Here is a 13,682-nt window from a genome sequence, read left to right as displayed (position 1 = left end):
AGCGAACGCGCAGCTGGCTCAGCGGCACGGGGCGGCGGGCAGCCCGGCGGCGGGCTCTGCCCACTCAGGCATGGCAGGCTGTGCTTCCCTCCCTCCATACAGACTGACTGCCTCCCTGCCTGCCTGCCTGCCCACCTTCCTCCCCAGCCAGCGCGGTCCTGCATCATTCAGTGCACCCGGCGTACAAGATGACCCCCCTACTTGGAGGCATGTTTTTTGGGCCCAAAAAGTCATCTTGTATGCTGGCAAATACGGTACTTTTGAAATGAGACAGCACTACACTGATGTTCCAGCTGAAGGGAATGGCAAGGTACAACAGGCGCACATGAGAACCTCGGCTGGACCCCCATGCAGGCACCCACACATCAGTTGCCACTGCCAGGACTTTGGTGCTCATATCCATTTGTTTACAAGATAAACAACAAGCAAGACTCCCCCTGCTGTTTTCAACATTTAATCGATGCAGTACTTGTGATTTTTTAAAATGTTACAAGTTCACCGTGTAGGATACCTTGGAATCTGAAACCCATTACCTTGGCAACAAAAACTTTCCAAACCCGAGACACAATATACTTCAACTGAGGTGATTGTACATGCAAAAAAGGTTTTTAAAAATCCATGACCAGAATTTATCAAAATAACTCCTGCCAGAGTGTTTTAAAAAGCCCATTGCCAAAACCAATCTGAGCACTTTGCAGTACATAATATAGTCTGTAAATCTATTTTATCTGTAAACCTATTTTATCAAAATCATGCTCGCAAGGGGTTTTTGTATCTGATTGTAAAAATTCTTATTGTAAAAATGGAGACACAAAAATATTATTTAAAATACAGATATTAAAAATATTTAAAAATATATTTAAAAAGAACGCAGAATAAATATTCAGAATCTCACTTGTTTAAATTGTGCAAGTACTCTTTTTTTGCTTTATGGCTGGGGATGGTCTTACTTAACGTTAATAGAGTTTGGTGCCTATGTCGTGTCAGTCTCCATTCTACCAGTCTTGTCACTATACTGCTGCTTGGTAATTAAAAACCCTCCAAAAATATTCTATGTCATCAAGTCACTTCTGACGTGTAGTGAGTAAATGATTTAATGACCTCCCAAATATCTTACCATTAACTGCTCTGTGCAGGTCTTGCAAACCAACATCTCATGTTAGTGTTTTCTCTTCTTACAGCACCCCCCCCCATTTCCTAGCAATATTGTATTCTCCAAAGTTCCTCTCACATCTTCCAAACTAACAGCTGTGAATTTCTTTGTTGACTCAGCATTTATATCCTGTGTCAGAGATGGTCATTCTTAAAACATTACAGGATGTAGATACACAGCAAGAGCTTTTTCAATATAAATATTCTCTTCTGCTTATGAACTTTCTAGTGTTTAAAAAATTGCATGTGATAGTACAGTAAGATCTAAATATTACCAAAGATAAGATGCATGTTCTACCTAAACACAATATATGACATACTTCTGTAATTGCATCTGAATTACTTAAGAAAATGTATAAAATACTTAACTGAAAAATTATACTATATACCTTAAGATTTATTTGTAATGAACTATTTCTTCTTATTTCTATTTTTTAAATTGTCTTTTGCATTTTATCTACTTCCTTTATTTTGCAGTTCTCAGCAATATATAATTTTGCAGATGTCAAATACCAGTTGCCTGTGCTACCTGATCCTTGCTCAATTCCTGTCAGACACAAACAAAAAATTATGACAGCACTGATACTATCATATTTAAATGAAATATATAAGGTACTTTAAGATAGAAATTTTCTAATGCTATGGTTACTACATACAGTAGACTGTCCCTTATTAGTACACCAATAATTGTTAGACATTTGTTTTGTTACAGTTCATTACTAAAAGAGCATGAAAAATACAATTGTTAGTCCCAACTAAAAAAGACTGACTGAATCAACTGAGTATAGTATGTGTTGACTTAATAAGTCTCACTCATTCAGCAGATCTACAATACGTGAAATTGACTATTGGGCTTAGTTCCATGCACCCCCACCATTGCACTGATTTTCATATTCTGGAGGTTGGACAGGCTGGCCAGAATTAGCAACATGCATATGTAAGAGAAATCATACAAGTTTTGGCAGAAAATTGCTACTCATCGGTATATGTTGGCTTTGTTCCTGGGTGCCTGCCATGACTCATATAATTTATCTTACGGAAGTATAAATGGTCAACAGGATTCTGCACAAAAGTTTTTAAATACTGGCAGGACTCGTTCTGGTAATTTACATATGCACATGTGAAATTCCATGTGTTGAAGTGGCAAACTACCACTCATTAAAATGATGCTAGTCATGTTCCTGGTCTTGCACCAAGTGTACAACCGGAAACATGACCAGTATCTAATTAATTGGTGGCAACCTGCTGCTGCCATGTATGTAATTTCATATAAGGAAGCATTAATCATCAGTAGGATTCTGGCCATTGTATAAATGCTATGTTTGTAGAACTCTTAGTGACAAACCACTGAAAATGCATACAAAAATTATAGTATATTCAAAGGCATTGATCTATGTTAATGTTCACAGGTTTATTGCTATACGTAGTTTGGTATAGCTCGATGTGCTGTTTTACTATGTTTGAAGACATTGTGTTACTATATTTCTTGTGGCCGTAACAACTTGACATAAAATATTTCCTAAAATTATGATGGGAGAAGTGTTCTTTTTATATAAAGTGTACTATCCACAATTTGTTAGATATATTTTTTCTGCTTTTATAATTCAATAAAAAAATAGAAACAACAATTATGCAAAGTAGCCACATATGGTAGACTGAAAAGAAGATTCTACCCATAAGAAGAGGATATATGAGCAGACACTAGCGTTCAGTGCTGCTGGAAATTATGCTTCATATATACTTTACTTTATTTGCATTTGCATTGTTCTCTACTAGGAATAGCATGGGTGATTCTTAATATTAGTATTAGAGTATGCTCTTAAGAACCATCAGCTGTGTGCTGAGTGAAGTGAAAAAATTAACATAACTTTCCCAGCTCCCAGTATGATTCTACTTTTACCACCACCAATCCCTTTTTCCTTTCAGGCCATGTAATGTAACCCCCAGACCTACTAAAGTCACACTACATGAAATATTAAGCATGTATTCCTCCCTGTTTATACAGTACTTTTGAGTAAGCTCACATGGCCCCATTCTGGATCAAAATCAACATCCAAAAGTGGAGAAGGTTTAAACCTCCCTCAAACTATTTTTTATGTTCAATTTTCCCCCTGCCATACAGGTGTTAAAAAAGTTTTTAGCTTCTTTCCTATTGACACCAATGGAAGGTTTAAAAATTACACATATAGAGAATAAATTTTTAAATTAAAAAAAGAAGGCAACACATATTGGGCCCAATTCATGTCAGGCCACCTATTTACTCTTAAAAACATTGTAAAATGTGTTATATAGTGCCATACTATTTGCTTAGCATAATGTGGATAGCCATACTTGGGACCTCCTCTGGTTATTTCCAGGGATGGGGAGGAGTCAAGTCAGAGGACTCGCTGTCAAATCGGATTTAAATTACACAGGTGACTCAACTCAGACTCAATTTGGGATTTTGTTTTCAATGACTTGGGCTCGACTAGCCACTTAGAACCCACCCATCCCTCCCATTTTTCGGGGGGGGGGGAAGAAGCTTGTTTCCAATAGGGACTCAGACTTCAGGCCCAAGTCTGAGTCCATGTCTTCGGACCCAAAGATTTGACAACATACCTGGTTATTTCTTCTTGTTAATCTGTCTCTTCCTCTTGTGGTTCATTTTCCACTAAGAGAAAATAATATATTTTACCTGTGGTTGGGCAAAATGAAAATTCAGTGAAAGAGAAATACTGTACGAGCATAACATCGAGAATCAATGGATTTAGATCCTTTTCTGGATTCTCCATCATTCAACAGTGTGTTGAAAAATGGACCAAGATGCCTAAAATATATGTTGACATATAAATATGTTATATATTCAAAAGAACAAAGATATCTTTTGTAGTAAAAACTAATGTACCTAAAAGGAAACAGTTTTCTATATTTTGCTGGTGTACATGCATTTGACGGCTTTATCACTATACAGTGGGGTCTCGACTTACGAACTTAATCCATATTGGAAGGCAGTTCTCAGGTCGAAAAGTTCTTAAGTCGAATCTGCATTTCCCATAGGAATGCATTGAAAACCATTTAATCCGTATCTGCTCTTTTCGTCCATAGAAACTAATGGGAAGCTGCTATTCTGCCTTCTGCCACTAGAGGGGGATATTTTTTCTTTTTTCCTTTTAACCTAAGATGACTTAGCTTTTAAAAAAGGGGGAAAAAGAGTTCGTAACTCGAATCTAAGTTCGTAAGTCGAGTCCATATATTCCTATGAGAACGGTTCGTAAGTCGAAACGTTCGTATGTTGAGCCGTTCGTAAGTCAAGACCCCACTGTATACAGGTCAAAATCCTGTTAGGGAAATCCAAGGTCAAGCACAGAAGCAGTTCTTCCCTCAACTTGTTGTCCGTCACGCTTCCAGGTGTATATCCAGGTACATGATCATTCAAATAACCAGTAGATGCAGAGGAGTATGGCAGAGTAAAAACGCAAAACTGCTTGTGTGATTTGTATATGTGAGTATATAGGGTGAAAAGATCTGGTCATAATTTGAATGTACCCATACAAAGCAAGACTAAAACTATACTATGGCACTCCTTAAAAATTGTTACTGTGAAAATAAGACTGACATAAATTAATAACTGCCATAAAATAGTACAGAGAAGTCATTAAGTAGCAATTCCAACATTCCACTTTATTGAATTTAAGTTTGCCATACTATTGATCTCAGCTCAGAATTAATGCAAAAGTGTGTGTGGGGGGGGGGGAAATCTAACACCATGAATCTCCAAACGATATATAAAAGTAGAATGATTTCAAAGTAACTATTTTCTATGTTTACCTGCAGAGTACCTCTGTCATATGCTAGTACCATGAAACAAAGGCTAAATTCCTTTACTTGAAGGCTATGTTTACCCAACGATGTGCCCCCAAATTAAGCATGCAAATCACCAAAGCCAAAAATAGTTCAGCATTTCATTTTGGGCAGGTACATTTCCCCGAACCATTCTGAAATGAACCACAAAGCAACCTGATTCATGTTTTTCTTCGGTTTGTGTTTCATTTCATTTCTATCACAAATTATAAGCAAAAGCACATTTCACAGCAAGGGTATATCACAAGGGCTACACTACCCTGAATGGATTATTTCATGAACATAATCAGAAGAGGGAGGTGTGCCAATGGTGAGCATAGCCAAAGCCACATATACAAAACTGTACCTTTTCACATAGAGATATCTATGGCAGACCAGTTTGGTTTGGAAAAAAAAGTCCCAATGAATTTAACCAAATTTTTCAAACCTCTCTGTAACTCTAAGGAATAATCTGAGGATAGGGGATTGCAGCACACTGAGACAAGACTTAAAAAGTTCACGAATCTACAGTCGTGCCCTGCTTAACAATTGCCTTGCTTAATGAGGAAATCGCTTTACGATCAGGTTTTTGCGATCACAATTGTGATCACAAAACGATGGTCTAAATGGGGGAATTTCACTTAGCGATGATTGGTTCCCTGCTTCAGGAACCGATTTTCGCTTTACGACGATCAAAAACAGCTGATTGTCGGGTTTCAAAATGGCCACCGGCTGAAGAAAATGCCCCCCTCCGCTGTGCTTAGGGACGGATTCCTCACTGCACAGGCATGGAAAATGGCTGCCCCTATGGAGGATCTTAGACTGGCCATGTGACCACGGAAGATTGTCTTCGGACAAAACGCTGGCTCTATGGCTTGGAAACGGGGATGAGCACCGCCCCCTAGAGTCGAACAGGACTGGACAAAAATTGTCAAGGGGAACCTTTACCTTTTTATGGAGGATCTTCACTCGACGGTGAGTTTTCAGCCCATTGGAACGCATTAACCAGGATTTGAAGCGTTTCAATGGGCTTTTTTATTTCATTTGATGATGTTTTTGCTCTACAGTGATTTCGCTGGAACGAATTAACATTGTCAAGTGAGGCACCACTGTAAATTCAAAGTGCTGAAGCTGCCTGTGTATGAAAAAAGGGGTTCCAGTATTCCTGTATTTGTTTAGTTTGTTAAAAAGCCAAGAGTCTTGCTAGACAATTTTAGAAAAAAATGTTTGGTGTTGTATTTACATTAGGATAGACATGCACAGCATATGACCCATCAAACTAAGGGCACGGTTATACATCCATTTAACCTTATACTTGCATCAGTTTTAATACACTTAAAATCGATTTACAATTAGTCTACATGATGCACAGCTAAACACATATTTTGGGGGGCACTGTTCAGGGTTATTTTGGTTGGAAAGCATGTTATTTTAAATGGAGTGAGGGAGGTGTTTATTTTGCATGAATTTTTATCTCATTTCTACTCTGTTTCCCTGACAATAAGACCTAACCTGAAAATAAGCCCTAGCATGATTTTTCAGGATACTCGTAATATAAGCCCAACCCCCCAAACAAGCCCCTGTTAAGTGAAACCCCACCCTCCACCATTGTGCTACCAACATGAATTTGACCCAACTCCAGGAGGCAGTGGAAGACAGGAGGGCTTGGCGTGCTCTGGTCCATGGGGTCACGAAGAGTTGGACATGACTTAACGACTAAACAACAACAACAACGTCAGTGTAAATTGTGTCTACATCTATTGGGGTTATCTACTGTTGGCTGCCTGGATAACAGCTTTTTTGACAGATTAGAAAAAAAAAATTAAATCTGCTTTTATTTTTTAGAGTTGTGTCATTCTGCCACTACAAAATTTTAAAAATCTATAAATAGATAAAGGCAGATTGCAACTTCTCTAGTATTGGCAGAGGATTCTGCTTTGAGCAGTGAGTGTGTTTTTTGGAGTTGAGGGGCCAGCTCAAGGATGCTGCTGCTGCACCCCCCCCCACACACTGCCTGCCAGGATTTTAAAGTCTGTTAGTGTAACCCCTTTTGCTAGTTGCTCTCGCTGCACTGAGAAGCACACACCTACAATGTGTAGACTGCATAATTGACTGTGGAGAAACAACTATGTTTCTATTTTGATCTTTTATTTTTAATTCAAGGATATATGCATTAATGTGCTAGAGAGGCAGAGTGAGCAGTTTTCAAATAAATATTTTTCATTAAACCTTAAAATAACAAAATATTCACAAAATGGCAAGGTGGGCTGTGAAACAAAAGCAGTAGGAGCTTTGCTAATGTTTGTAGCTTGTGCAGAAATTACATGAAAACTGAAGTAGTAATAATGAGGAAACATCTTTCCTTAACTGGGAGAGTTAAGCGAGGCACCACTGTATATAGAAGACATTTCATTTGATTTGCACCAAGGAATAAACTTGGCAACACAGTTGCAATCAGTCTTCAAAGTCTCAAAATATTCTAGAGTGGTGGTCCCCAACCTTGGGTCCCCAGATGTTCTTCAACTAAAACCCCCAGAAGCCGTCACCGCTACCTGTGCTGGCCAAGCTTTCTGAGAGGTGTAATTGAAGAACATCTGGGGATCTTAGTTTGGGAGCCATTGTTCTAGAGCAGGGGTCTCCAAACTTTTGAGTTTGAGAGCCACATCACATATTCTTTGTATTTTTGAGGGCCAAAGGAATGTGTGTGCGCGCATACGGGTGGCCACACACATGTATGCCCTCACTCACACATGGGCTGAAGGGAACGGGGCAGATAAAATGGAAGGTGGGCCGTTTGTGGCCTGTGAGCCATAGTCTGGCGTCCCGTTCTAGAGTACCATTACACTTGAATAGACTGACCGCATACTACATCTCATCCTAATAATGTTGTGTTGCCTTAGTTATTCTATTTGTTACATTTATTGTAAGGAAATTATTCCCCACAGACCTTTCCCTCAGCAATGAAGGTCTCCAGCAGTGCTGTGGTGATACTCCTGACTCACCTATCTGCCTTGCCTGCCAACCTCCTTGTTCCTGCCTTGCCTGATGATTCCTGTCCTTCCTTTCTGCCTGGCCTCCTCTGCATCCATAGAGCCTGCTGCCTTGATACAGTTCCTCCCAGCTTTGACCCTGGATTGTCTGACCTTGATTTGCATCATCCTTCTACCTGTCTGCTGTTTGGACTCAAAACTCCAGCTGGTTGGTCTCTGTCTGGGCTGTGGGGTTGGCTCTACCTTGTTCCTGTAGTCTCACCCTGGACTGGGTCCTGGTGACTCTCCTACCCAACCCTGTCAAGACCACCAGTCAATATGGAAAAGGCTCCCTGAAGAGAAAGGTATTTGCCTGTTTGTGGAAGGGCAGCAAAGATGGGGCCAGCCTAGCCTCCCATATGTGTTCCAGAGCCGGGGAGCAGTGACAGAGAAGGCCCTCTCCCATGTCCCCATCAAGCGCAAGTGTGAGGGTGGTGGGACCGAAAGGTCTTTCTTATGATCTTAATTCCTGGGCAAGCTCATGGAGGGAGCTGTGGTATTTTAGATAGCTTAGACCTAAGCCATTTAGGCCTTTATAGCTAAAACCAGCACTTTGAATTGTGCCCAGAAACAGATCAGCAGCCAGTGGAGCTGCTGTAACACAAGAGTTATGTGTTCCCTGTAACCAGCCCGTTAGCAATCTGGCTGTTGTACCATATGTTAGCTTAACCAGGTTTCATTCCCAGCTTTAAGTATTTAATAAATTAGTAACATATGATCCTGCACCAGTCGTACAGAAAAGCCACCATTCAGAATATTTTAACAAGAATGAAAATGTTAAATCTACCTTCTTTTATAGTATAGGTAACATGATGCTAATACCAAAGCAAAAAGAGCTATTACAAAAATGGTAGCACCTGCTACAAAAGTGGAATTTGAACGCCTCGATAGATCTAAACAGAAAAAAAATGTAAGTTAGTGTTGAAAAATTATGCATCAACCACTAATTTTATTACGTTTGGCAATTGGGAAAAAATAGGCATTTTTCAGCATGCCTAGAACTATACTTTAAAAGATGTATGAGCCAATACAGTGGTGTAACTATAAATCAGAGGCAATTTAAAGTCGAGAAGTGGAGAGTAAAAGATGGTCACTGAATCCTTTGCCTGTCTTCTGCTCTTGACCATAGCTGCCTCTCTCTGTATCCTGGAATATACTTTTGAAAAATGCTCTCAGGGGTTCAGACTGTGTGGGCAAAAGTACTGGAAAGCGAAGTGTTCAGCACTCTTTCATCTGTTTCTCTTCTTTAAATCATCCTTGCCTCATTCTCGTTGTTTAGTCATGTCCAACTCTTCATGACCCCATGGACCAGAGCACGCCAGGTCTTCCTATCTTCCACTGCCTCCTGGAGTTGTGTCAAATTCATGTTGGTAGCTTCAATGACACTGTCCAACCATCTCATCCTCTATCATCCCCTTCTCCTCTTGCCTTCACACTTTCCTAACATCAGGGGCTTTTCCAGGGAGTCTTCTCTTCTCGTGAGATGGCCAAAGTATTGGAGCCTCAGCTTCAGGATCTGTCCTTCCAGTGAGCACTTAGGTTTGATTTCCTTCAGAATGGATAAGTTTGTTCTCCTTGCAGTCCAGGGGACTCTCAAGAGCCTCCTCTAGCACCACAATTCAAAGGCATCAATTCTTCTAGCTGTCCACACGTTTGAAGACCATTGTCCTGATGCCGTCATGTGCAGTCTGGACAGATCCAGCAGTAGTTATATGAGATCTTGAATCAGAACTTTGGAGAATGATTCCAGGAACAATTGCTCTCCCCCACCACACCATGGCCAAGACAGTCAGAAAACATAATAGACATTGAAGAGAGAAAAATTATTCCATCAATCCTCTTCTTAGAGAATTCTAACTGCTGTCAAACTAATCTTCTATGGGAATTGCTATGTGACAAAAACACCAAAGACTTTCTATCCAAACAGTATTATAGCTTCCAAATTAGGTGAAGAAGCAAAAAGGTAGTTTGCCCTGTTCCAAGGCCAGCACAGCTGTAACCTGAACCATTATTCATAGGTTGAAGAAATATGTAAAAGATGGAGGCCCACACCTGCTGAAAACTGTCAACAACTTTATTCAAACATTTTCTTATGCCACATTTACTTGCTAACTCCCTTTGATTAAAAAGTATGTAAATACTGTTTAAAAATAAATATACTGTACCTCTTATAGCAGTGGCATGCATAACAAGAACTTTTCCAAATCTTAAGTGGTGAGTAAGACTGTGTGAAAGCAGGCAAGTGAACATATAATGTTTCTTTCTCTTGATGGAATAGAGTTCACAGACCAGCAGTTTCCTACCTCTCCTCTTCTTCTGTAGCTGTCTATGACCTTTGAACATTTATTGGAAAGTGGGAGGCCTCCCAACATTTCCTCTTCTGCACATGACTGGGCAGACTAATCTTATATAATTTTTAATGGGTAACCTCCCTGGTAGATGATGGGAATGCTGCAGAGGCAATATATCTTGACATCAGCAAAGCTTTTGAAAAAAGTGCTCCATGATATTCTGATTAACAAATTAACTAGGTTTGGGCTGGATAGAACAAGTGTCAGGTGAATAAACAGTTGGTTACAGAATCAAGAGAGTACTTATGGATAGCACCTTCTCAAACACGGAGAAAGTAACAAGTGGGGTACCACAAGGCTTATTCCTGGGCCTTGTGCTCTTCAACATTTTTATTAATGATTTAAAGGAGGGAGGGCAGAGAATACTTATCAAAATTTGCAGATGGTACAAAATTAGGTGGAACAGCTAATACCTTGGAAGACTGTCCATTCACAATTTCGCCGTTGACCCAAGCTCGTCGAATCTTCCTACCGCGCCCTTGTCCTGGCATGAGGCGGGATGACAAGTTTCTCTGCTAGGTCGTAGAGTGGCTAATCCATTGCGGAAAACAGCGCGATAGGAAGCCTCTGCAAAGCCAGTGACAGTGGCGAAATCATGAGTGGATGCTCCAGCCCCAATGGGCGGGACCCTTGTTATTTTCACTTGTGCAGGAATATTCTTATACAAATACCCCTGTCTCTAATTATGAGCAAGAAGGATCTTGAAATTGTTGCAGATTAAAAGCTGAATATGAGCCAACAGTGCAATGTGGCTGCAAAAAAGGTAAATGCAAGTTCAGAATGCATTAACAAAACTATAGTCTTCAAATCCCATGAGGTACTAGTTCCCCTCTATTTGGCACTGGTTAGGCCTCATCTAGAGTACAGAGTACTGGACACTGTGCTTTAAGAAGGATGTCAACAAACTGAAGCAAGTTCAGAGGAGGGCAACAAGGACGATCAGCAGACTGGAAACCAAGCCCTATGAAGAACGACTGAAAGAACTGGGCATGTTTAGTCCTGAGGGGAAAAACTGAGGGGAGATATGATAGCACCTTTCAAATACAGTGGTGCCTCACATTACAACGTTAATTTGTTCCAGTGAAATCGCTGTAGAACGAAAATGTCGTAAAGCGAAAATAAAAAAGCCATTGAAATGCATTAAAACCTGGTTAATGCGTTCCAATCGGCTAAGAATTCACCGTCCAGCGAAGATCCTCCATAGAGGCGTCCATTTTCGGGTGCTTTTGCGATCACAAAAAACTCATCATAATGCGTCGTTAAACGGAGTGCCCATCTTGCGAGGCACCACTGTACTTCAAAGGTAGTCATACAGAGGAGGGGCATGATCTGTTCTCAATCATCCCAGAGTGCAAGACACATACAGGAAGCCAGATTTAGGCTGAATATCAGGAAAAACACTTTAACTATCAAAGCAGTAAGACAGTGGAACCAATTACCTCAGGAGGTAGTGAGGGCTCCAACACATTCAAGGGAAAATTGGACAATCATCCATCAGATCTCCTTTGATTTGCATTCTTGCACTGAGCAGGCAGTTGGATTCAATGGCCTTATAGGCCCCTTCCAACTCAATTATTCTATGATTCTGTGGAACTAAGCCACTTTGAGGGTCCGTTAGTCTTCGCCTCCCCCGAACCAAATAAAACAGAAGACGTTTTTAAACCAAACTTTTCTTCATTTATTAACTTGGGTAAGGGAATAGAAATGTCCACCAACTTGGGAATAAACTTCTCCTGTGTGAGCAACGGCTCATACAGGGGCACCCAATCTTCATCAAACGGGTTGCTTGACCTCACCGCCCATGGACCAGCCTGAACCCGGGTGGGTTCTTCGGGTTCGAAGTCATCTGGGTGTATGGTTAATAACGGTGTTGTCTCTTCATACCCTGTATATCCCCAGGGTACGTGGTTCTCTGCCCCGGTGGCATCCCAGGGTCCGGGTAATAACCCAGCTTCTTCAGCTCCTCTAGATGCCATAACTTCTTCTCCTCCCTCTCTTTCTCTATTCGCTTCTTTTCTTCGACCAACTTTCGCCGCCACTCTCTCGTCTCCCTTTCTCCCCAATAAGAGGGTCTAACTGTCATTTCCCTCCTTCTCTTCTCCTCCGCCTCCCTCTTAGTGAGACGCACCTGCTCCCACTTGCCCGTCCAAGGGTCTTGGATGGACACCCATTCCCATCCTTCCTCCTCAGTGTCCCTCCTGCGACTGACTTCCCCCACAGCTCCCTCCTCAGGATCCTTCCAAGCTCTTCCCGCCCAAACCTGAGGAGTCTGGGTCGATATATTTAACCCCTTCATGCCCCGTTCTAAATCCATAGTGTCCACTGCCTGATGTAACCTCCGGGGTGGGAAAGGCTTGGGAGCTGTCTGGGTGCCCACGGAGGCTCTAGGGCGAGACGGCACTCCCAACATCACCTCACGACCCGGGGTGCGGGTGTCACAGCCACTCAATGATACCTTGTTTTAAACAAGAAATTACAGTCAACCCTCGACTTACGAACGGCCCTAATTACGAACATTTCGACCACTCTGATAGAAAAATATTGACTCAACTTGCGAACTTAGATTCGAATTACAAACTGAAAAAAAACACGCGGGAGGTGGGGAAAGGGCAAAATTTGAACTTTCAGTTAATCGTTGGCCAGGAAAGAAGGTGCCTGTCTGCTTCCTTGCTCTTCCCAGCGTTTAGAGAATAGATTGGGAGACAGTCCTGGTTTTCAATGCATTTCTATGGGAAATGCTGATTTGACTTATGAAGTTTTCAACTTTCAACTTACAGACTTCCTTCTGGAATGGATTAAGTTTGTAAGTCGAGGGTTGACTGTATAGTTTATGATTCACTATCAGCTTGTCCCATCAAGCTGGAAACAACATTGGATGTCACTGTACTGGCAGTCCTTATGTAAGCCAGTATGGAAAATGAACTATTTTTAGGCTAAACTGAACCAAGTTCCTGGCCTTTTTAGACTTCCTGTTTGTAAATGAAAAGGAAGAGATATCGAAACATTCTGTACACACAGGAACATAGGAACCTGTCTCATACCGAGACTACAGGTCAACTTAGACCACTGTTTTGAACACATACTGCTAGTGACTGTCCAGAATTACAGGCAAGGCTCTTTCGTTTCTAAAATGAAATGACATCAGATATGAGGTGGTATAGTGACATATTGGGCTCCATTGTTTCCTATGGGGGAGAAACAAATTCACATAAAATTAACGAAGACTCAGAACAAAGCCAAACTAAGTTTGCACACGATTTAGAAGGTGCTCTAACAAACCCAAGCACTTAAAACAGTTGTTGATTTTTCATTAATTTTTTGTGAATTTATT

General features: G+C 40.9%; 1 protein-coding gene across 1 annotated transcript in view; it reads right to left on the bottom strand.

Annotated features, from left to right (window-relative positions):
- Positions 1-814: 814 nt before the first annotated feature.
- LOC144589050 (uncharacterized) overlaps positions 815-13,682 on the bottom strand; it is a 51,712-nt gene continuing 38,844 nt past the window's right edge. Inside the window, exon 3 of the transcript XR_013544925.1 lies at positions 815-12,806. The gene's annotated coding sequence lies outside the window, so the exon portion shown is untranslated. The remainder of the gene's footprint in view (positions 12,807-13,682) is intronic.

The sequence above is a fragment of the Pogona vitticeps genome, chromosome 4, assembly GCF_051106095.1.
Source record: "Pogona vitticeps strain Pit_001003342236 chromosome 4, PviZW2.1, whole genome shotgun sequence".
NCBI lineage: Eukaryota > Metazoa > Chordata > Lepidosauria > Squamata > Agamidae > Pogona > Pogona vitticeps.
The sequence above is the reverse complement of the archived record's forward strand: the minus strand, read 5'-3'. Positions and strand labels throughout refer to the sequence as shown.